The sequence below is a fragment of the Carassius auratus genome, chromosome 10 (assembly GCF_003368295.1).
Source record: "Carassius auratus strain Wakin chromosome 10, ASM336829v1, whole genome shotgun sequence".
NCBI lineage: Eukaryota > Metazoa > Chordata > Actinopteri > Cypriniformes > Cyprinidae > Carassius > Carassius auratus.
Window position 1 is genome coordinate 17,467,476 of NC_039252.1, and position 25,279 is coordinate 17,492,754.

Sequence of the window (25,279 nt, forward strand, 5' to 3'; positions counted from 1 at the left end):
AATTGCTTGTTTTACTTTTTGTTATAATTTTTCTTTATGATTATTTTACTTTCTTTTATGTAAAGCACTTTGAATTACCATTGTGTATGAAATATAAATAAACTTTCCTTGCCTAGTGTGTTAGTGGGCTTATAAATATATATATATATATATATATAAACACACACACATACACACACTACCGGTCAGAGATTGGGATCAGAATGATTTTTAATGTTTTTTTTACTGGAATTTATTTTACTCATCAAGACAGCATTTATTTGATCAAAAATACTGGAAAACATAATATTGTGAAATATTATTAACATTTTTCTATTTTAATATACATGAAGGTGTAATTTATTCATGTGATGTGCAGCTGTATTTTCAGCATCTTTCCTCCAGTCTTCATTGTCAAATGATCTTCAGAAATCAAATAATATGATGATTTATTATTAGAATTATCAACAGTTTTGCCGATAAATATTATTTTGGAAGGATTCTTTGATGAATAAAAAGTTAAAAAGAAGAGCATTTATTTAAAATATAAATATTATCTAACAATATTCACTACAGTTCAATAGTTTGGGTTCAGTAAATTTTTATCCTTTCTTTTTTTTTTTAAAGAAATTGTATTCTTTATTAGATTTTAGAATCTTTTATTCAGGATGTGTTAAATTGATAAGAAGTGATATCAGAGATTAATATTGTTAGAAGAGATTTATATTTTGAATAAATAATGTTCTTTAAAAAAAATATATATACATCGAAGAATCCTTAAAAAAGTATCGCAGATTCCAAAATAATATTGGGTAGCACAACTATTAATAGTTCTAATAATAAATCATCATATTCTCATGATTTCTAAAGATCATGTGACACTGAAGACTGTTGGAATGATGCTGAAAATACAGCTGCACATCACAGAAATAAATTATATTTTAAAGGATATTAAAATATAAACCATTATTTTTATGAATTTTATTTTGATAATTTTGAATTATTACTGAAATACAACATTTTGTTTCAAACAGTTCATTGAACAATAATAAATGAAGTACCTGAAGCTGACAATGAAGTAAATGTATAATAATTAACAAAGATGATTAATTAGCGCTGTAAACGCCCGTCTGAGGGGCGGAGACACGACATGGAGCGTCAGACGCGAGTGAGGACCAAACACAGCAGAACAGTAGGAAACTTCACTCCTCTTATTATTTCTCTTTTACTGTCTATAGCGATTTATTTTTAGATACGTGATCTGAGTCATTCATAGAGTTGTAGAGTTATTAGAGAAATAGAGTTATTTTTTACATTCTTTGGTCGAAGTTTTCAGATCAGGACTTCGGATCCTGATCGCGACTCGGTTGATTTCAGATCGGGACTTCGGAGCATGTTCGCGACTCGGTTGATTCGGCACTTCGGAGCATGTTCGCACCCTCGGTTGATTCAGATCGGCACTTCGGAGCATGTTCGCGACTCGGTTGATTGCAGATCGGCACTTCGGAGCATGTTCGCGCCCTCGGTTGATTCAGATCGGCACTTCGAAGCATGTTCACGACACGGTTGATTCAGATCGGCACTTCGGAGCATGTTCGCGCTCTCGGTTGATTCAGATCGGTACTTCGGAGCATGTTCGCGCTCTCGGTTGATTCAGATCGGCACTTCGGAGCATGTTCGCGGCCTTGGTTGATTCAGATCTGCACTGCACAGAGGAGCGTTCAAAGTTACGAGACATAGACTAAAGTAAGATTCCCATTGAAATGCTCTCCGACAGCAAATGCAATGAGTTTGCATCCTTCTTTTCTGAGAAGATTATCAATATCAGGAAGGCGATTAGCACATCCTCAAGTAATGCAGTTAGAAATACCAAGGGTTCACACAAAACAAGGGGAATCTGCTTTTAGTTCACCCGATTCGAACGTTATCACTCGATTGAATGGGGCGTTATCAGCAGTTATCAGCCCATAGAAATGGGCCAGGAGGGGCCTCCTGTGCCTACTAGTAGGCTCAGAAGGCCGTGATCATCCATCCAAATGGTTGATCACCCACCTCTTGCAAATATACAAGAGAAGACTCCAGATCCAATCCCAGAATTCCTGCTCCCAGGTAATCGGAAGTCTACTGGACGAATGCGGGAACGTTGCGATATTTCCTGCTTAATATTTTCAGGTAAGAGTATTAAAATTATAAAACTGAGCATTTAAACTGTAATGGAAAACAATACATACACTCGTATTGCGTGTCATGATTGTTGACATGAGATAACCGTATAGTGAAACGTTATCGCTAACGTTAGGCCATATTACGTTATTAGCCTGTCGTTACGTTAACGTTGCATGCTTTATGTGAGCATTAACGTTGCTGTATTTACTTCTGAAGCTAATGGGAGAATTTAGTTTCTAGTTAAACGCAAAGTTAAACTGTAAACATTTAAAAACTTTTTACACTCTTACAGGCTTATTGCATATTGTGGATAACTCCTCACTGAAGCCAGATCATAGGACTAATGTAACCCATATCGACTTGAGAGAAATATTAAACACAAGACGTATTTTAAGGCTGTTTGGAAACCTTGGGATCTTGACTAGAGTGTAAAATAAAGTTCTGTGGGTTTGAACAAAGCTTGGCTGGATTTGATCCTATATCAGGAAGCTTTGGATCTGTCTTTCTATCTATATACCTTCTCAAAAATATAAAGGGAATACTTAACAACACAATATAACCCACAAGTGTTCCCTTTATTTTTTTGAGCAGTTTATCTATATAGCTAGCTAGCTGTGTATCTATCTATTTATATAATCTATCTTTAGATATAGATCTAGCTCGATGTCTATCTATCTATCTATCTATCTATCTATCTATCTATCTTGCAATCTATATATCTAGTTATCTAGCTAGCTGGATCTATCTAACTATCGCACCAAATATCCCTCATCTGACTGCATCCCATTTTCACTCGTGTGTTTCTGTCTTTAAGGCTGTAATAAGAAGTACGGTACGGGTTGCACTTTGCTTTATGTAATAATTGTCAAATATTTTGATTTCAGATATGGGAAAAGCACTTAAGATGAGCACACGTTTCAGGAACGTTAAAATTAAGTTGGTGAGGAGGTCTATGGTGGGCCCTGCAAGTTTTCTTACCTCAGTCAAGGTCTTCCCCAGCCCAGCTACAAACAGACCCACCCTTCAGACCCTTCTATTACATCTCAACCTGCTGAACCTGATGATGCGACACAAGCTGTTCTGAGAGTGCATACAGTAAGGCAAAGAAGAGAGAGCTTCATGCCTGGGATGCAGTCAAGGATGAGATGCTTAAGGTGTCGTTTGAATGTTCAGCACCGATCACTACCCAGTGTGCTGTCTGCCGAGAACATGCTGATTATAGGTGCATTGAGTGCAGCTCCACTGCAGTGTTCTGTGAGGTTTGCCTGAAGAGGATTCACAGAAATTTACTGCATCTTCCTGAAAAGTGGAATGTAAGAACAATAGCATACAGTCTTACATTGCTATTGCTATACTTGCATACAGACAGCAAACTCACAGTAATCTCAACAGATTCATTAGATACTTCAAATTGTTTTGGCACTATGCAGTATCAACTGTTAGTGTCACAAGTTTGTTGTTTTAAAAACATTAGAGCTATCCATCTTTCTTACAGAATGTTTACTATGAGCCATCGTCCCTGGGGTTATTCTTATATTTACCTGAAGCCCATGGCACCCATGCTGTGTACACAAAGGACATGAAGGTCATTGTCAGCACAGGTTTGTCATTTTACCTGATACAAAATCTTAATGTATTTAATTTTATTGACAGGTTAAGGAATTCAATCATATTACATGTGGAGTAATGATTTCCTTTAAGGAATTAATCAAATTTGTGATGCAATAAAAAAAAAGTCATGATAGTTATAGTTTATATACTATCATGATAGGTAAAAATGTATAGCCTGAATCCACTGTAAGTCGCTTTGGATAAAAGCGTCTGCTAAATGCATACATTTAATTTAATTTATACTGATATGGTAGTCTCTATAGTACTACTAGGTTATGTTTTTATGTTATTTTCCTCTTTATATTTGGCAGGACGGCTCTGCACCGTTACAGTCAACATGTGTGCGTGTGAACCAGAAACCTGCACTCTGCTAAGGTATGGGCTCTGATTAGACAGCCTTCTCCATCCCTCTGCTAGAGCTTTCTGTTTCTCTGTCACTGGAGTGTCAGGTTTCTGTTGAGGGTTTTTCGCAACACCCCATATCCCATTTTAGGCATCACCACTTCCGACAAAGAAGTTTGGTTGATATTTGCCCACAATTAAATGATGGCACCATATGCCCAGCATGTCCAAAGGTTGGTTATAATTCCAGCGTGGTTCTTGTTTGATTAAATTAATGGCATAGAAATAAAATCTGAATTAATATCAAACTTAAAAGTTAATTTGTGTATGTAGTATTGTAATAGAATAGTAATAGTATAAATGTATAAACCTGATGCGGGTACAAAACCAGTGTTACTGTAAGTGTTTGTTTTCCAGGCGGATGGAGATATGATTGTCACATTGGATGCCAACTTTGGCCTTGTGAGGAATCAAAGCTCTGGGACAAGTGCAGTTGATCCATTACACGGAACCCACGTGTTTGTTGATGAAAAGGATGTAGAGGAATACCTGCTATCACATCTTGACAGCTCAAAGCCTCGAGGTTAATCATTGTTGCAGAATTTCATTCGAGTCCATGAAATATTAATTAAACTTGTGAAAAAAGATCACTATTCCCCTCATAAATCTATGTTTTCCTTAAATCTTTAGGACTGCAGTAAGCTGCTCTCATTCAAGGTATTATAATATTATATAATATAATTACTTTACTGCGTTACTTGTGCAGACATGTTGTTTTACTAGGTCTGATCTATTTTAAAGCTTAGGCACTGTATTTAAGCATACATATACACCACTAGTCTGTCTGTATGAGTACAAAATTAAAAAATAAACTGTCTATAATTGTTACTGTACAAGCACAGTAAAATATTTATATAAAAAATATTGCACTACTGTTATTTTGCATAGAATACATTGTTCAACAATATTTTTGCACACTCATCCAACTGCATTTATTACCACTGCTCTCACGTTGCTGCTGTTCATAATGTGTATATAATCCTTCATTGCTCTGTTCATAATGTACATACAATCCCTACATTGCATTCATATTTATATTCTGTATATACTCTGATCAATATTGTATATAGCAACTCCACTGTACTTTCTGTATATCATAGCTTTACTTACTCAGCACTTTTATGTATATAAAACACTATATTCTTGCACTTCTGGTTAGATGCTAACTGCATTTCATTAGCTCTGTACTTGTACTCTGCATAATGACAATAAAGTTGAATCTAATCTAATCTAAAAAAAAAAATGTGTTTACCATAATGTAATATGTTATTTACTGTAATGTACAAATGTGTGGGAGGTGTTTTGTTTTTTGTGAGCTCACCATCAAAATCCCCTTCGACTGAGTTGAAATGAAAATAAATTATTGGATCTTGAATCCTCTGAAGCAACTATGAGTTTGTAAAAACATAAAATAAAAGGGAACATAGAGGTGTATTGACTCTACGAGTTACAGCCATGTTTTCAGCCATGGTGCTCTGCACTTATTCACAGCACATTTAAAGTCAATTAAAAGTAATTTACTAAATAACATACAATGAATTTACAGTCAAAATCCGTATGTGACAGTGTGCCACATTCAGTAGGTTCCTACATAACTGTTATTGGCTTGAAATTCTCCAGATCCAAGCCTATGTAATTTAACACATTTTTTCTCTTCTTCCCATTGGCTGTTTTCGTTTTATTTTCACTTTCTTCTTTCATTGAATGTATATTACATTTAGTTTGTTCGTTGTTTGTTGCCATGGTTGTTACGTTGCTATCGCTGAAACCACGTGGCTTGCATAACGTACTTCCGTCCAAAAGTATTTTATTCACAAGACACTTTTTTTAAAATGATGAATTCAACATTTGTCCACGAAAAAACAACAACAAACAGATAACTCAACAATAAGATATGTTAATATAACTTTTGCACATTTCTCCTTCGATTCAGAGAAATACATTTTTGGTAGCAGAAGGTTACGGAAGTGCATTGTGTTGTGGGCGGGGTTTGCGCGTTCTACATTTCGGCTAAAAAGTCTTAAATAAACAAATATATTTAGATTTTCTTAACGTAAATCATCTAGATGCAGCGTAATTAATAGATTGGTTGTACTAGATATTTGATATATTCAGTAGATATATCTTTTTACAACCCTAATTTCCAACCCTAATTCGCAAACCAGATACTACAACTGCAGTGCTTGATTTGTATCAAGCTGCACTGAGTAGCTATAGGGAATTGTAGTTTTAAAAAAAATCGTGTATTTCTTAGAATTGGATATTGCAAATAGTGAGTTGAGAGTACAGTGTGGAGTTTAGGCGGATTGTAAACATATCTATGTAAACAGATTTTAAATGTCTAAATTTTAAATGGGTTCAAATGACTTTTAACCCGATTTGACAATATCCAGAGCTGTTGACTATATTTACATCATAAATGAGGACAAGAGCTCTCTATAACAGTTAGTCCCATGTGTGTAGCCCTTTTTATTGCTTTATTATAAGCCTTCAAATATGCACCAAGGTGATGTTTCAAAGGTCAGTATTTCAAAACAGGAGCTATGTAGAATCTTCATACTTACATATGTTACTCTCTGGGTCAAGACCTTTCTAACAATGTATATGGTTTAGCTCTACGACAAAGTTTTAATTTTCTCATTTCACATGCACAAGCCATCTCGGGTGTAGTTTCAGAGAGCTATTTGAAGGCTCAATAGCCATAGCCTATATAAAAAGAAGCTATTTGCTTGTTTGTTTGTTTCTGACTTTGTAAACAGATTTATGAACCCACAACATGACAAATACCCTGTCCGCACACACACACACACACACACACACACACACAGAGAGACTCATTTTGCATTTCTGTTTGGTTCCCATGTGGCAAATCTAATTATGGGATGGTTCACCCAAAAATGAAAATTCTGTCATCATTTACTCACCCTCATGTCATTCCAAACCTGTATGAGTTGCTTTCTTATGTTGAACATAAAAAAAGATAATTTGAAGAATGCTGGTAATGGCTGGTAAAAGTTAAAGTTTTTACAAGGTTTCTGAGCAGAAGATCATTAAATGTTTTCTCTGTCCATGTTACCAAAACTCATGTGTCATTTAAAAAGCATGTTTGAAAGCATGTCAATTAATTTCTTTGCATTCATCTAGATGCAATGTAATTAATACTTTGGCTATACTAGATATTTTATTTGTTCAGTAAATATATAATTTTACAACCCTAATTTGCAAACCAGATAAACTAATCAGATTTAAAATGTATAATTAATTATATATATATATATATATATATATATATATATATATATATATATATATATAATTGAACGACAGCACTTTGAATTAAATGTAGTCTACCCATGGCAGACAACTGCAAACAAAAGTGGAACACACCAGTCCTCCCTCACATAAACTGACAATAAACTTTATTTATCTGAATCCAAGGAGAAACAATTGATATCCTTAACACAGATAAAATGATACCCTTCACATTTTCTCTTAAATGTTTATCATTAAAATAAAAGCGTAACAGTAATTGTGAAGAAAATACTTCAGAGTGGAAGTAAGCAATGCCATAGAAACCATTTAAATTTAAAATAAATAAATTGTAGTGTTCAGCTGTATACCAAAGTTTCTACAAGTACCAGTAACCATCTTTTCAATATATTTTTTTTGCCAAGCATCTCCTACTGACAGCAAAACTGTGAAAAATGTAAAGTTATGTGAAGCATCTAATCCTAACATGAAATCATACTCTGACCCACTGTTGTGAATATTAAGGTGAGGTCCTTGCTAAAACCCAGCCCTACTGAACCAATGATGAAACAGGTATATATATATATATATATATATATATATATATATATATATATATATATATATATATATATATATATATATATATATATATATATAAAAACATGTAGACTCAATTCAGTACAATATAACTTTATTGGTCCCCACATAAGTCCTGTATAAAGGAGAACACATTGATGGTGCCAACAAACAACAATAATAAATAAAAATGGGGTGAATGAAAATAACAAAAAGATCACAATTTTCTTCTTTCGTGTGAAGTGTGGTCATTAATACATTTGCAGCATATGTATGTATTGTGTGTGTGTTGTGTGTGTGTGTGTTTGTATGGATGGGTTGGGGGCCGTCAACACAGTAAAAACAACCCAAACAAGGAACAAGATACATCTTCAGGGTGTTTGCATGGTGTCTTGACACTGGCAGTGAACGCACATGTTCTTTTTAAAGCCACATGCTGTGTGTGACCATGATTGGCACACTGTGCACTGAGACCATGAATGCCACTTCTTTCTTGCATTCTTCTTCTTATCATAAAATGGACGCAGCAGACACAGCACAAATTGCCTCCATCTACCAAAGAAAAAACACAAATATTTTGAAAGTCAAGCCAGTTAGTTTAAATCATACTCATCACTATATTTAAAGCAACATCTCAAAGGCAGCTTGTTCATTTTGAACTGTTGCCAAAGGAATATGTGGGTATTGCACATCAATTCATCTCAGATCTTTAGGAAAACTCTGGGTTTTTCGTTTCAGAAATGGATGTAAATCAAACCTGAAACAGAGGGGTAACTACATTTTAATTTAACAAATCTCATGACCACTTTTTTCTTCAGCTGCTTCAAGTTTGATATGGTGGTATGAGTCTTTGACAATTTCTTCAATGTGAGAATATTTGATGTTGATAGCCTTGTAAACAAAAATCAGCTGGAATATTTTTTTGTAACGAACTCATTTGAAATTATGATAAAAACTAGAGATAAACAATCCAGTTGTCTAACACAATGTTCTGCACACACCACAATTGCTGTTGATCATCCTTCCATCTAATACTTTAAGAATACCACTAATGCTTAGCAAATGAATCCTGTTTCCAAACCTCTAACTTCAGCTTCTTTAAGTGCATTGTAATTTGGGCATCCCTCACCTCAGGGTTTAGGTCCTGCGCCTGCCCATGTGCCCTCAGTCCTGCTTCCTCTTGAATGTATTTCTGCTTTGCATCTTCCCCCAATGTGGCGCACCTGCCCTTAATATCATTCATTGTGCCTGAAGAAAAAATAGATGCACAGAAAACTTAACGCATTAGTCAGCATCTCCTTTTAAAGTAAATTCATACAACGACAATCAGTACTTGGGTTGTGAAAACCATTTATCTGTAACAACTCTGTAAAAACAAGATAACGTGTAAAGTAGATGACCTGATGATTCTTTTCAATACACTCAGCATTCTTAAACTGATGAATGCAATTTGTGTGAGTGAAGTACTTCCCAAATACTATCATGAAAATCTGTTTCATGACGCTTCATGTATATATATATATAGATAGATAGATAGATAGATAGATCAATTATATAAATATATACACAGCTAGCAAGCTTTAGAGAGAGAGAGAAAGAGAGAGACAGACAGATAGACACAGACAGCTATATATATATATATATATATATATATATATATATATATATATATATATATATATATATATATATATATAGAGATAGATAGATAGATAGATAGATAGATTCTATAAATATATACACAGCTAGCTAGCTAGTATAGAGAGACAGACAGACAGACAGACAGACAGACAGAGAGATAGATAGATAGATAGATAGATAGATAGATAGATAGATAGATAGATCCAAACCCACAGAACTTTATTTTACACTCTAGTCAAGATCCCAAGGTTTCCAAACAGCCGTAAAATACGTCTAGTGTTTAATATTTCTCTCAAGTCGATATGGGTTATATTAGTCCTATGATCTGGCTTCAGTGAGGAGTTATCGAGCATACACAATAGCCTGTAAGAGTGTAAAAAGTCATTTTGACAGTTTAACTAGAAACTAAATTCCCCCATTAGCTTCAGACGTAAATACACACTCATATTAGCAACGTTAATGCTCACATAAAGCATCCAACGTTAACATAACAACACGCTAATAACGTAATATGATCTAGCGATAACGTTTGCAGACACATCGCAATACGGTTATCTCATGTCAACAATCATGACACGCAATACGAGTGTATGTATTGTTTTCCATTACAGTTTAAATGCTCAGTTTTATAATTTTAATAGTCTTACCTGAAAATATTAAGCAGGAAATATCGCAACGTTCCCGCATTCGTCCAGTAGACTTCCGATTACCTGGGAGCAGGAATTCTGGGATTGGATCTGGAGTCTTCTCTTGTATATTTGCAAGAGGTGGGTGATCAACCATTTGGATGGATGATCACGGCCTTCTGAGCCTACTAGTAGGCACAGGAGGCCCCTCCTGGCCCATTTCTATGGGCTGATAACTGCTGATAACGCCCCATTCAATCGAGTGATAACGTTCGAATCGGGTGTTTAGTTTCTATGCCTCTCGCAGTTGGAATCAGCTTCCAGAAGAGATCAGATGTAAAACACTAGTCACATTTACATCTGGACTTAAAACTCATCTGTTTAGCTGTGCATTTATTGAATGAGCACTGTGCAATGTCCGAACTGATTGCACTATATTTTCACTGTTTTTTTTAATGTAAAATAATTTTGTAACTGTTTTTAAATTAATTTTAATTAAGTAAATGTTTTAATCATTATAAAAGTTTTAAAATTGCTCGTTTTATTTTTGTTATAATTTTTCTATATGATTATTTTACTTTATTTTATGTAAAGCACTTTGAATTACCATTGTGTATGAAATATAAATAAACTTTCCTTGCCTAGTGTGTTAGTGGGCTTATATATATATAAACACACACACACATACACACACTACCGGTCAGAGTTTGGGATCAGAATGATTTTTAATGTTTTTTTACAGGAATTTATTTTACTCATCAAGACAGCATTTATTTGATCAAAAATACTGGAAAACATGTAATATTGTGAAATATTATTAACATTTTTGTATTTTAATATACATGAAGGTGTAATTTATTCATGTGATGTGCAGCTGTATTTTCAGCATCTTTCCTCCAGTCTTCAGTGTCACATGATCTTCAGAAATCTGAATAATATGATGATTTATTATTAGAATTATCAAAAGTTTTGCTGATAAATATTATTTAGGAATCTGTGATACTTTTTTCAGGATTCTTTGATGAATAAAAAGTTAAAAAGAAGAGCATTTATTTAAAATAAATATTTTCTAACAATATTCACTACAGTTCAATAGTTTGGGTTCAGTAAATTTTTATCCTTTCTTTTTTTTTATAAGAAATTGTATTCTTTATTAGATTTTAGATTCTTTTATTCAGGATGTGTTAAATTGATAAGAAGTGATATCAAAGATTAATATTGTTAGAAGGATTTATATTTTGAATAAATGATGTTCTTTAAAAAAAAATTATGCATGAAGAATCCTAAAAAAGTATCGCAGATTCCAAAATAATATTTGGTAGCACAACTATTAATAGTTCTAATAATAAATCATCATATTTTCATGATTTCTAAAGATCATGTGACACTGAAGACTGGAGGAATGATGCTGAAAATACAGCTGCACATCACAGAAATAAATTATATTTTAAAGGATATTAAAATATAAACCATTATTTTATAAATTTTATTTTGATAATTTTGAATTATTACTGAAATACAACCTTTTTTGTTTCAAACAGTTCATTGAACAATAATAAATGAAGTACCTGAAGCTGACAATGAAGTAAATGTATAATAATTAACAAAGATGATTAATTAGCGCTGTAAACGCCCGTGTGAGGGGCGGAGACGCGACACGGAGCGTCAGACGCGAGTGAGGACCAAACACAGCAGAACAGTAGGAAACTTCACTCCTCTTATTATTTCTCTTTTACTGTCTATAGCGATTTATTTTTAGATACGTGATCTGAGTCATTCATAGAGTTGTAGAGTTATTAGAGAAATAGAGTTATTTTTTACATTCTTTGGTCGAAGTTTTCAGATCGGGACTTCGGAGCCTGATCGCGACTCGGTTGATTTCAGATCGGGACTTCGGAGCATGTTCGCGACTCGGTTGATTCGGCACTTCGGAGCATGTTCGCGACTCGGTTGATTTCATATCGGCACTTCGGAGCATGTTCGCACCCTCGGTTGATTAAGATCGGCACTTCGGAGCATGTTCGCGACTCGGTTGATTCGGCACTTCGGAGCATGTTCGTGCCCTCGGTTGATTCAGATCGGCACTTCGGAGCATGTTCGTGACTCGGTTGATTCGGCACTTCGGAGCCTGTTCGCGACTCGGTTGATTCAGATGTGCACTGCACAGAGGAGCGTTCAAAGATCAGACATAGACTGAAGACAGATTCCCAGTGAAATGCTCTCCGACAGCAAATGCAATGAGTTTGCATCCTTCTTTTCTGAGAAGATCATCAATATCAGGAAGGCGATTAGCACATCCTCAAGTAATGCAGTTAGAAATACCAAGGGTTCACAGAAAACAAGGGGAATCTGCTTTTAGTTTCTATGCCGCTCGCAGTTGGAATCCGCTTCCAGAAGAGATCAGATGTAAAACACTAGTCACATTTACATCTAGACTTAAAACTCATCTGTTTAGCTGTGCATTTATTGAATGAGCACTGTGCAATGTCCGAACTGATTGCACTATATTTTCAATTTTTTTTTTAATGTAAAATAATTTTGTAACTGTTTTTAAATTAATTTTAATTAAGTAAACGTTTTAATCATTATAAAAGCTTTAAAATTTGCTTGTTTTACTTTTTGTTATAATTTTTCTTTATGATTATTTTACTTTCTTTTATGTAAAGCACTTTGAATTACCATTGTGTATGAAATATAAATAAACTTTCCTTGCCTAGTGTGTTAGTGGGCTTATATATATATATATATATATATATATATATATATATAAACACACACACATACACACACTACCGGTCAGAGATTGGGATCAGAATGATTTTTAATGTTTTTTTACTGGAATTTTTTTTACTCATCAAGACAGCATTTATTTGATCAAAAATACTGGAAAACATAATATTGTGAAATATTATTAACATTTTTCTATTTTAATATACATGAAGGTGTAATTTATTCATGTGATGTGCAGCTGTATTTTCAGCATCTTTCCTCCAGTCTTCATTGTCAAATGATCTTCAGAAATCAAATAATATGAAGATTTATTATTAGAATTATCAACAGTTTTGCCGATAAATATTATTTTGGAAGGATTCTTTGATGAATAAAAAGTTAAAAAGAAGAGCATTTATTTAAAATATAAATATTATCTAACAATATTCACTACAGTTCAATAGTTTGGGTTCAGTAAATTTTTATCCTTTCTTTTTTTTTAAAGAAATTGTATTCTTTATTAGATTTTAGAATCTTTTATTCAGGATGTGTTAAATTGATAAGAAGTGATATCAGAGATTAATATTGTTAGAAGAGATTTATATTTTGAATAAATAATGTTCTTTAAAAAAAATATATATACATCGAAGAATCCTTAAAAAAGTATCGCAGATTCCAAAATAATATTGGGTAGCACAACTATTAATAGTTCTAATAATAAATCATCATATTCTCATGATTTCTAAAGATCATGTGACACTGAAGACTGTTGGAATGATGCTGAAAATACAGCTGCACATCACAGAAATAAATTATATTTTAAAGGATATTAAAATATAAACCATTATTTTTATGAATTTTATTTTGATAATTTTGAATTATTACTGAAATACAACATTTTGTTTCAAACAGTTCATTGAACAATAATAAATGAAGTACCTGAAGCTGACAATGAAGTAAATGTATAATAATTAACAAAGATGATTAATTAGCGCTGTAAACGCCCGTCTGAGGGGCGGAGACGCGACATGGAGCGTCAGACGCGAGTGAGGACCAAACACAGCAGAACAGTAGGAAACTTCACTCCTCTTATTATTTCTCTTTTACTGTCTATAGCGATTTATTTTTAGATACGTGATCTGAGTCATTCATAGAGTTGTAGAGTTATTAGAGAAATAGAGTTATTTTTTACATTCTTTGGTCGAAGTTTTCAGATCGGGACTTCGGATCCTGATCGCGACTCGGTTGATTTCAGATCGGGACTTCGGAGCATGTTCGCGACTCGGTTGATTCAGATCGGCCCTTCGGAGCATGTTCGCACCCTCGGTTGATTCAGATCGGCACTTCGGAGCATGTTCGCACCCTCGGTTGATTCAGATCGGCACTTCGGAGCATGTTCGCGACTCGGTTGATTGCAGATCGGCACTTCGGAGCATGTTCGCGCCCTCGGTTGATTCAGATCGGCACTTCGGAGCATGTTCACGACACGGTTGATTCAGATCGGCACTTCGGAGCATGTTCGCGCTCTCGGTTGATTCAGATCGGTACTTCGGAGCATGTTCGCGCTCTCGGTTGATTCAGATCGGCCCTTCGGAGCATGTTCGCGGCCTTGGTTGATTCAGATCTGCACTGCACAGAGGAGCGTTCAAAGTTACGAGACATAGACTAAAGTAAGATTCCCATTGAAATGCTCTCCGACAGCAAATGCAATGAGTTTGCATCCTTCTTTTCTGAGAAGATCATCAATATCAGGAAGGCGATTAGCACATCCTCAAGTAATGCAGTTAGAAATACCAAGGGTTCACACAAAACAAGGGGAATCTGCTTTTAGTTTCTATGCCTCTCGCAGTTGGAATCAGCTTCCAGAAGAGATCAGATGTAAAACACTAGTCACATTTACATCTGGACTTAAAACTCATCTGTTTAGCTGTGCATTTATTGAATGAGCACTGTGCAATGTCCGAACTGATTGCACTATATTTTCACTGTTTTTTTTAATGTAAAATAATTTTGTAACTGTTTTTAAATTAATTTTAATTAAGTAAATGTTTTAATCATTATAAAAGTTTTAAAATTGCTCGTTTTATTTTTGTTATAATTTTTCTTTATGATTATTTTACTTTATTTTATGTAAAGCACTTTGAATTACCATTGTGTATGAAATATAAATAAACTTTCCTTGCCTAGTGTGTTAGTGGGCTTATAAATATATATATATATATATATATATATATATAAACACACACACATACACACACTACCGGTCAGAGATTGGGATCAGAATGATTTTTAATGTTTTTTTACTGGAATTTATTTTACTCATCAAGACAGCATTTATTTGATCAAAAATACTGGAAAACATAATATTGTGAAATATTATTAACATTTTTCTATTTTAATATACATGAAGGTGTAATTTATTCATGTGATGTGCAGCTGTATTTTCAGCATCTTTCCTCCAGTCTTCATTGTCAAATGATCTTCAGAAATCAAATAATATGATGATTTATTATTAGAATTATCAACAGTTTTGCCGATAAATATTATTTTGGAAGGATTCTTTGATGAATAAAAAGTTAAAAAGAAGAGCATTTATTTAAAATATAAATATTATCTAACAATATTCACTACAGTTCAATAGTTTGGGTTCAGTAAATTTTTATCCTTTCTTTTTTTTTTAAAGAAATTGTATTCTTTATTAGATTTTAGAATCTTTTATTCAGGATGTGTTAAATTGATAAGAAGTGATATCAGAGATTAATATTGTTAGAAGAGATTTATATTTTGAATAAATAATGTTCTTTAAAAAAAAATATATACATCGAAGAATCCTTAAAAAAGTATCGCAGATTCCAAAATAATATTGGGTAGCACAACTATTAATAGTTCTAATAATAAATCATCATATTCTCATGATTTCTAAAGATCATGTGACACTGAAGACTGTTGGAATGATGCTGAAAATACAGCTGCACATCACAGAAATAAATTATATTTTAAAGGATATTAAAATATAAACCATTATTTTTATGAATTTTATTTTGATAATTTTGAATTATTACTGAAATACAACATTTTGTTTCAAACAGTTCATTGAACAATAATAAATGAAGTACCTGAAGCTGACAATGAAGTAAATGTATAATAATTAACAAAGATGATTAATTAGCGCTGTAAACGCCCGTGTGAGGGGCGGAGACGCGACATGGAGCGTCAGACGCGAGTGAGGACCAAACACAGCAGAACAGTAGGAAACTTCACTCCTCTTCTTATTTCTCTTTTACTATAGCGATTTATTTTTAGATACGTGATCTGAGTCTTTCATAGAGTTGTAGAGTTATTAGAGAAATAGAGTTATTTTTTACATTCTTTGGTCCAAGTTTTCAGATCGGGACTTCGGAGCCTGATCGCGGTTGATTCAGATCGGGACTTCGGAGCAGGAAGTGTTTGTCAAAGTTAATTTGTGATAAATGAATATTTGACCTGAGGCTTTTTTTTTTTTACCTGTCGATGTGATTTTTAATGATTTCAAGGCCTTTTGGATGTCAATACTTCTTGTACCTCAGTTGCATGTGTTGTGTTTTATGAATTGTGGATGGATTAATCAACTGAGAAATTAAGTTGAACATTAATTATCATGAACTCTTAAATATGATGATGAAAAGAAAAGGTAATATTGCAAATAAAATTATATCTATGAACTAACTTGCACAATACAGGAAATATTCTTACTCTACCCTAAATCGGTGAAAAAATATTTGGCTCAGTTTACAGAAAAGTGTACGTCACAGTGAGGAAGCACAGATAACTGGTTAAGTGAGGAAGCTCATTAAATAACTTCATATCCTTTTTCTCAAAATATTTTGTCACCTATATCACAATGCATCTGTTATTTTCTTATTTTTTAAATTCTCATATTCACATTTATTTGTTTAATTTATTTTAATAAAGTTTTGACATCCAAAAGTACACTTTATGAGCAATATGAATAAGTGAATAAGTAAAACTAAAACCATATGAAACATTTATGATTATTAGTGATGAAAACAGTTGTGCTTCTTCACATTTTTGTGTTTTTTTCAGGGTTATTTGATGAATGAAAGAAAAAAAAAAAAGCAGCATTTATCTGAACTTATTCTTTAATTTTAACAGTAAAGCTCTCTGTACCCACCTCCATCTGTCAGTGGATCAACAGCTTCCTGACAGACAGGCAGCAGCTAGTGAGGCTGGGTAAATACACATCCAGCACCCGTACAATCAGCACCGGAGCTCCCCAGGGCTGCGTTCTCTCCCCACTGCTCTTCTCCCTTTACACTAACGATTGCACATCTAAGGACCCCTCTGTCAAGCTCCTGAAGTTTGCAGATGACACCACACTCATCGGCCTCATTCAGGACGGTGACGAGTCTGCTTACAGACAGGAGGTAAAAAAGCTGGCTGTCTGGTGCACTCTCAACAACCTGGAGCTTAACACGCTCAAAACAGTGGAGATGATCATGGACTTCAGGAGAAACCCCCCTGCACCCCCCCCACTCACCATCATGAACAGCACTGTGACTGCAGTGGAGTCATTCAGGTTCCTGGGCACCACCATCTCTCAGGACCTGAAGTGGACATTCACATTGACTCCATTGTGAAAAAGGCCCAGCAGAGGTTGTACTTCCTTTGCCAGCTGAGGAAGTTTAACCTGCCACAGGAGCTGCTGAAACAGTTCTACTCCACCATCATCGAATCCATCCTCTGCACTTCAGTAACTGTCTGGTTCAGCTCAGCTTCTAAATCTGACCTCAGAAGACTACAGAGGGTAGTCCGGACTGCTGAGCGAATCATCGGTACAACCCTCCCTTCTATTCAAGAACTGTACTTATCCAGAGTGAGAAAAAGGGCTGTCAAAATCACTCTGGACCCCTCACATCCAGCACACTCCCTCTTTGAACTGTTGCCATCTGGTCGACGCTACAGAGCACTGAGCACTAGAACGACCAGACACAGGACCAGTTTCTTCCCTCAGGCAATCCATCTTATGAACAGCTGATAATAACGCCGAACACACTTCACTTTATATTTATATACACATACACTTTATTTATCTAACACATATACTTAGTATACACTTAAATTTTGCACATAATTTACATGTACATACATAACTGCATTTTGTAATATACCTGCCTACAATTGTCATTTGTATATTGTCATTCACTATCTACTTATTTGTATTTTTTTATTCTTTTATTATGTGTTTTATGTTCTGTCTCTGTCATTCTGTTGTACTGCGGAGCTTCTGTCACGAAAACAAATTCCTCGTATGTGTAAACATACCTGGCAATAAAGCTCATTCTGATTCTGATTCTGATTCTAAAGCGGTTTCATTGTTAAATTATTACAACATCATATTGTATTAAGGGGTATTTACAGGATTTTATTGGCAACTTTTTTTTGCCAGGTAAATATTGTACTTTAGTGAAATTACAAAATATTGCTGTTAAATAAACTACAAGTTAAATTCAATGTTACTAGAAAAAAATACTACAAACTACTGTATTTCACAAACACTGTGCTTTGGAAACAAACTTTCAATAATAAAAAAAGTTATTTGACCCATGTTATGGTCTTGTATTTATTTACGACTGAGGTGCCCTTGAGCAAGGCACTGAACCACCAACTGCTCCCCGGGTGCCGCAGCATAAATGATGAACACTACTCTTTTTTACTACTACTTTTATTTTATTTTTATAGTGTACAGCAATTAACTGTAATTTGTTTTGCAGTAATTTCCTGTAATCCATTTTACAGCAATTAACATCATTTTTACAGGATTTTATTTGCAACTTTTTGCCAGTAAAATCCTGTAAATTCTACAGTACATTTTTTACAGTGTGATTTTTTTATACTTGGTTTTTATTTTCGTTTAGAAGTCAAAAACGAGAAAACAAATTATTCGAAGGTACAGGGACAGTACAGACATGTTTCTGTTTATCATTTGCTCTTTAAAAAGTTGCATGATGAAGTGAAAAGAAGAGAGAAGTTTTAAAAAGCATACTTAAAACAATATGGTGGAAGGCTGTCCCAATGAAGTTCAGTTTTCCTTTTCGGCCTTTAAGGCTGTAATTTGACCAGGCCTCGATGGTGGCTATTTTCCGAAGGATTCTCCTCACAGCGTCTCCAATGTTGCTACCTCCCATCAGGCTCAAAAACTGTATCTACGCAACATATAAAGATAAATAAAGCTAATGTTAGTGTTGAAATGGCACATGGAGCAGGATTAAATGCTGACACACAACCCCTGTGCTATATCAACATACCATCCTTTTTCCCACATATGTGTGGTTCTTCAAGAAATAAAATATAGACATTGGCATGACTGTATTGCCAGATGCAATAGCTATGGTCTAATTTGGATAGTAAGTCAAGTCATCTTCATGTATATAGCACTTTTAACGATGCAGATTGTTTAAAAGCAGCTTTACAGAGATGAATGTATAATTTAAGGTAACAGAGATTGAGATTAGAAGACAGTAAAAAAAAATGCAGCCATAATCTTAATTTACTGAAGATTAAAAAAAAAAACATTTATCTTAACAGATGAATAGAATATCAACATTAAAAATACATACCATGAAAAGTATTATTAGCTGAAAGATTTGGCAGGGATGGCTCTTCTTCCTCAGGTGAGTGAGCTGTGATGTCAGGAGGTGGTTTGTCTAAAAACAGACATTGAAAGCATGGGATAAACTCAGTTCAGGGGAGTTGAGTTCTTTCACAAGGAATTTTACACAAAATGCAATGACAAAAAATACCAACCTACAACTCACACAATATAAGACACTCCAACCAAATTCAAAACATTTTTAAAATAGGATTTTTATATTAGAAATCTGTTTGTATTTCACACAAAATAGCTTCTTCCCGTCAGCTGGCAATGCACTTATTTTACCTGTTCACTAATTGACGCACCACCATCAAATCACAACACAAGAAATGACACCAAAAGTTCAATCTGTTACTTACAACTTGGAGGCTTTGGGAGGCTTGATGGCTTCTGAGAGGATGTGGACATTATTCTTCTTTTTTGGTAGGAATCTCACATTCTCCTATTTATTCAGGATGAAATAGTTTATATATAATTTAGTTTTATACAGTACTTTTCTCTGTAATCATGGCATGATTTTTATACATAAACAGTGGAGTAATGCATGACAAAAGCAATCACGTGTGTTTACCTGAACTCTCGCTCCAGTATTTTGATGGTACTTTTTCCCGCTCTTTTACCACCTCTTCTTCTGTGTCCACGTTTGAACTTTCTACAGCTTTTTTGGCTCGTTCTCTGGCTGTCTTATAGTTGTCTAAGGACAGAGTAAATTTGAGTTGTCCTTTTAGTTTTTGTAATCATTTTACTGTGTAAAGGCAGTGTACCTCCACATGACTATATATTTATTCAGTTTTCTCACCAGTCTGGGAGAGTATTCTTATTTTGTGCCGCTTCCAGAGCTCCTTAACTGGACTTTGGGGGGGCTTTGCCAAATCAGAACCTAAAACATTTCAGGGAATATGTTATTTATGGTATTACGTGTGTGTGTGTGCACACATGTACCCTTACCCCATTCACCTCCTCTACCCATAATGCAGGCACCACAGCAATTGCATTTTCTTGTTCAAAAATAACTATGTAAAAACCAACCTACATTACAAACAGAAGAACAGACACTCCTTAGAAAAGAGGGCCAATATACAGTATATGAAATCTAAGTTAAGACATTAAAGCAATGACAGAAAAAATAAATAATACTATGTACATATTTCCATATTTCATTAATCAAGGTCATGAAGGAGAGAAAAGACAACTTTGCGGCCATGCCCGTCCTCAAGGATCATTGCCCTTCCTTGCAAGTTTGTCTTGTCCAGGATCTCCATCTTTGATGGACCACATACACAGGCTCCATAGATCATCAAGTCACATGGCTCGTAAAGGTACGACGTTAAGTGCGAGAAGACTCTACATAAGAGCTTTCCGGAGTTGGTCCTCTCCAGAACTTCACAGCAGGATGTTGGGCTAACAATGTAAACATTATTAGGATGTTTCAATTGTATTGATTTCTCTTCACTTGTTTGTATAGGAATCTGTGATCGTTCTTGGAGCCGTTTTGCTGCTTGGACTAGAACATGGTTTCCTGATCTAACCATCTTCTTCAGCTGGTGCATGGAGCTCTCAAACGCAAAGGCACTGCATTTGTCTAATGATCCATATGTGGTGGCATCAGCAGTGAGGTGAAGCAGTGAGTGCACATTGTACACTAGGAATTCTTTCCCATATGTGTGCCGGCCTTGTTCTACAAAATATGTGAGGAGCTCATGGGCATACACATTGTGGGCTTGTGTTAAATGTGGAGACACTAGTATACACAAAGCCACACTAAAGGCCATGAAATGACTGTACAGGGTTTCTGGCAGGATTCCCCGGAGAACAACTTTGCCAGTGTAGAGCATAAACTGCCTGGATTCAGTGGCCTTCCACCTCTCCAATTCCTCCAGACTGCGTGGCTTCCTGGCAAAAATATGGGGTATGTCACTTCTCAAGTTCCTTAGCCTCTGATTGACTTCCCTCAGCTGAGCCGGCGATAGCAGATGCCCGACTTGCCCCATGACCATAGTAGGAGCATTTTTCTCATCACTCCCAGGCAGCACTGGTGCATGTAGTCAGCAGGGAAAGACTTGATCATGACAATTTGGAGATTGCTGAAAGGGGACACAGCATTTTCGTGATGATGTTCTGGCTGGTGTTGCTCTCTAAATGAGACAACGTTCCTCAAAGTGAGGTCATGGACTTGTTGGTAAGTGATGCGCCCCTCCCAGTTGCCTTTTTGGGTGCATTCATCACAGCCACAGTAACCTGAGAATTGTTTGATGCACTTCAGCATGGCTTTTGCTGGTGTATCACAGGTAATGCATCTCAATCTTACACTGAGTGTTGTTTCTCCCCATGCTAAGCCATTCATTAGAATCATTTTCAGTTCATCTGACATTACTCTAATGAAGTCCGGTGATTTGGGCTTTTACCAGTGCTCTTAAAGAGTGGCAGTCCATCTACATTGAGGGAAATCTCAAGCTCAGTGATGTTTTTTGATTCAAGCACATGATTAATTGTTCAGTCACTCCTAATGTAATGCATTCCACACCAGACACCATTTGGCTTTCAACAGGATCCGTTTTTAATAATGTTTTAGTAGTAGATGGCAGGTGTTTATGCCTGTGATTCCTGAGAATTTTGAGCAGTTTTTCTGCAGCTTTGTGCTTGATATTATATTCAGTGATCCACCTCTTTAACTCTTCTTCTAAAATTTCAGTGGGGATATAAATGTTGGCAGTATTCTGAAAAAACTCTCCATCCAATGATTCTCCAGTCATTGCATTTTTTAGGCCTGGGTTCCAGATTGGCATAGTGTCCCTGGGATTGTGTGCTTCACTGTTTATCACAGTACTAGGACCAGCTGCGTTAATGTGCACATTTCTCATTTTCCGTTGTACCCTCTGCCAAAGTCGTTTTTATTCTCTTTTCCTAGCTTCTGCAGGCATCCAGTTGTGTGACACAGCTATGTGTTTTTTTTTTCTCTGCAAAATGGGTACACGCATGTAATTTAAGAAAAAAACCTAAAGATCATAATTTTTTAGGCAAATAAAGCGATCTTTCATGCCACATTATTAGGTGAAAAACATTTTAATATAACATTGAACTTATCACATTGCTGTGAAATCGATCCCTTTTTCCTGACATGTCAGCAATATGCTGTAAATTTGAAAACCTTTTTTGCAAGACAAGCCTACCATCTGAGATGACATCATGGTAATCTGTCTGTAGGGCAGGGTCTGGAAAGCACAGAAAAGAGACAAAGTGAGTTGAAATCACATATACGTCGACGTGGGACAATTTAATTTACACTTGTTACTTCAAAGGATACAGATGATATTGGATACATGCCTGAATTGTGAATTGCTTACCCGCTTGTGCATTAAAGTGTAATTTCTATAACAATTATTATTATTATTATTATTATTATTTTATTTTGTTTTTATTTTGTTTGTGTGTTTTGTATTTATAAATATGGACCTTTATTTTCACCAAAAAGGCTTATTTCTGCTTTTTTCTAGGCTCTTTTTTTTTTTATGTTAGCGCAAACTGAGTGCTGGCTGTTTGGCCAGAATAAGCTCGAGGTCGTGCACCTCTGGAAGCGGAGTTTCGTGCAAAGTTACAAAATATGCCGTGCACACATTTGCGCGAAATGGGGTCTCGCGCCCACTGTGCACCGTCGCGCTCGTGCGGAGGTTGAGAGAGGCGTGCGCGCTCACAGCCAAGCCTGTGAGAAGGCGCGTTAATTTTTAAATAAAGTATAATTTACAATAATGATATTCATAATTTATTTTAAAGTAACGTTAATGTTACTTTAATGTTAACATGACAGACCCTAAAATATTAATGAGCTTATCTGCAAGGATAAGCTATACCAAATGACGTCACGTAAACATAACGGTATTTAACGACAAATAACGGCGACGACAGTGCGGACGACTGGTATAAAGTTAAAGACGGAGTAAATGTGGTACATTTATTACTGGAAAAGAGAGTCAATCAATTTTATAACTATTTATTAAATTTCTTGTGGAAACGGCCGTTTTACCATGAGAAAATTTCGCTCAAAAGCTACTGTCCTTATAATTCCACATTATTATTATTTCTATAATGTAAAGTAAATTACATGTCATTTTGTTTTGTGTTTTTAATTTAAATAGAATGGTTAATTAAAAGATTTACCGCAGAGAAACTGAAAGTTGGGATGTCCACTGAGTGAGTGAGGTGTGAGTACGCTGTGTGTGAGCGCGATGGTCACAGACCCCAGACAAATCGTTCATTGTTGTAATGTATAAGATTATAATGGTTTTTTTTTTTGTATTTTTTTTCATTACCTAGATACATATATTATGATTATACAACATACAAAAAGTAGCCAAAACACACCTAACAATACAAAAGTTTATTATTTATTTATACAACATTAAAGTGCTTTTTAAATTGACGAAATGTAATTCATCTTTATAGAAGATACAGTACAATACAACAATCTTCAAACTTCATATGCATAGCAGATTTAAAACAGTCCTTTTTGTGGTGGTTTATTTTGCTAAAGTTTTCTTGATATTGTGAGTTCACACAAATAAAAGCTTTAAATAATGTATTATTCTTCTGACCAAAAATTTAGTATTTTAAGTTGTTTACACTGTTGACAGGAAAAAACTGCAAGCGACTGCATGGCTGCTTCCATGCCCTGCAGTGCGCGCGCTCCCCACTCCGCACATAAAGAAATGCCAATGCACCAGCAGCAGTGGCTCAGAGTTGAATTGGGCTGCAGCTCTCCCTTCTGAATACAGTCAGCCGTGGGTGTGGCAGTGCCTCTCCAAAATATTCATTTTTAATATCTGTATAGAAATGTACAGTAAGGTCTGTGCTATACGGACAAAAAAAACCTATCACGATTTTTTGATCCATTTTGCGATTTCGATTTTAATCACGATTTTGACACACACAGACATGCTTTACAGTCATAAATGCATCCAGTATAAATTTTAAACATTTCCAAAAGAAAACCAATGAGAGCTTTATCTCTAGCTTACTGTAGCGGTGCCTCAGGTGTTGTATGTTTTGCCCAATATATTTATTGCCCAAGGGTCACTGTAGCATCTGCAGTGCGTATACAGTAAGTTAATCCTATGTGTAAGCGGTTCAGAAGCAGCAACGAGAGTGCATTATAGTCGCGCAAATTAAAGCACATTAAAATAATGCGCAAGCGCGAATCTATCCACTCGCACCAGTGATGCGCGGGTCGATGTATTAATAACCTGTACCAGACCGACGTTTTCAACTAACCCGCCCGCAACTCGGACCGCAAAAAAATAACAATTAAATATTGTACCCTACCCGCATTTGTAAAAAGCAATACATGCTCATCGTAGCGTCATTGGGCCATAGGAACGTAGCCAAAACTAACTAGGCAAGGTGGATCCACACAGAAAACACATTTTGTTTGTTATCAAAAAATATCTACTCTAGAGGGACTTGGCTGTTGTTATTGATTCTATTTGGAGTCTACCGGAAGTTAAGTTAGGTCCACAAAAGCGCTCACGGGCATTAACGTTTGTTTATGTTGATGCCGTTGAAACCGTCTATAGACATTTATACAAGACATTTATATAGAAAAAAATAAATGGTAAATGTGTTCACCATTCTGCAGGGATGTTTTTTATTATTATTATAGTATTTTTAGACT

The 25,279-nt window shown here is 35.2% G+C and overlaps 2 long non-coding RNA genes across 4 annotated transcripts; one reads left to right on the forward strand and one right to left on the reverse strand.

The window, feature by feature from the left end:
* The first annotated feature begins 1,960 nt into the window (after positions 1-1,960).
* Positions 1,961-5,076, forward strand: LOC113110117 (uncharacterized). Of its 3 annotated transcripts, XR_003293073.1 has the most exons (6): positions 1,963-2,151; positions 3,030-3,458; positions 3,641-3,746; positions 4,068-4,331; positions 4,516-4,681; positions 4,789-5,076. It is a non-coding gene; the product is annotated as an uncharacterized LOC113110117 (long non-coding RNA). The 3 variants fall into 3 exon arrangements; XR_003293072.1 differs by having other exon boundaries at positions 1,961-2,151; positions 3,030-3,524; positions 4,516-5,076; XR_003293071.1 differs by having other exon boundaries at positions 1,965-2,151; positions 4,516-5,076.
* A 14,023-nt stretch (positions 5,077-19,099) lies between these two features.
* Positions 19,100-20,559, reverse strand: LOC113110486 (uncharacterized). Its single transcript, XR_003293157.1, has 5 exons — positions 20,414-20,559; positions 20,186-20,308; positions 19,974-20,056; positions 19,580-19,666; positions 19,100-19,165 (listed from the first exon to the last, which is right to left on the reverse strand). It is a non-coding gene; the product is annotated as an uncharacterized LOC113110486 (long non-coding RNA).
* Between the last annotated feature and the right edge of the window lie 4,720 nt (positions 20,560-25,279).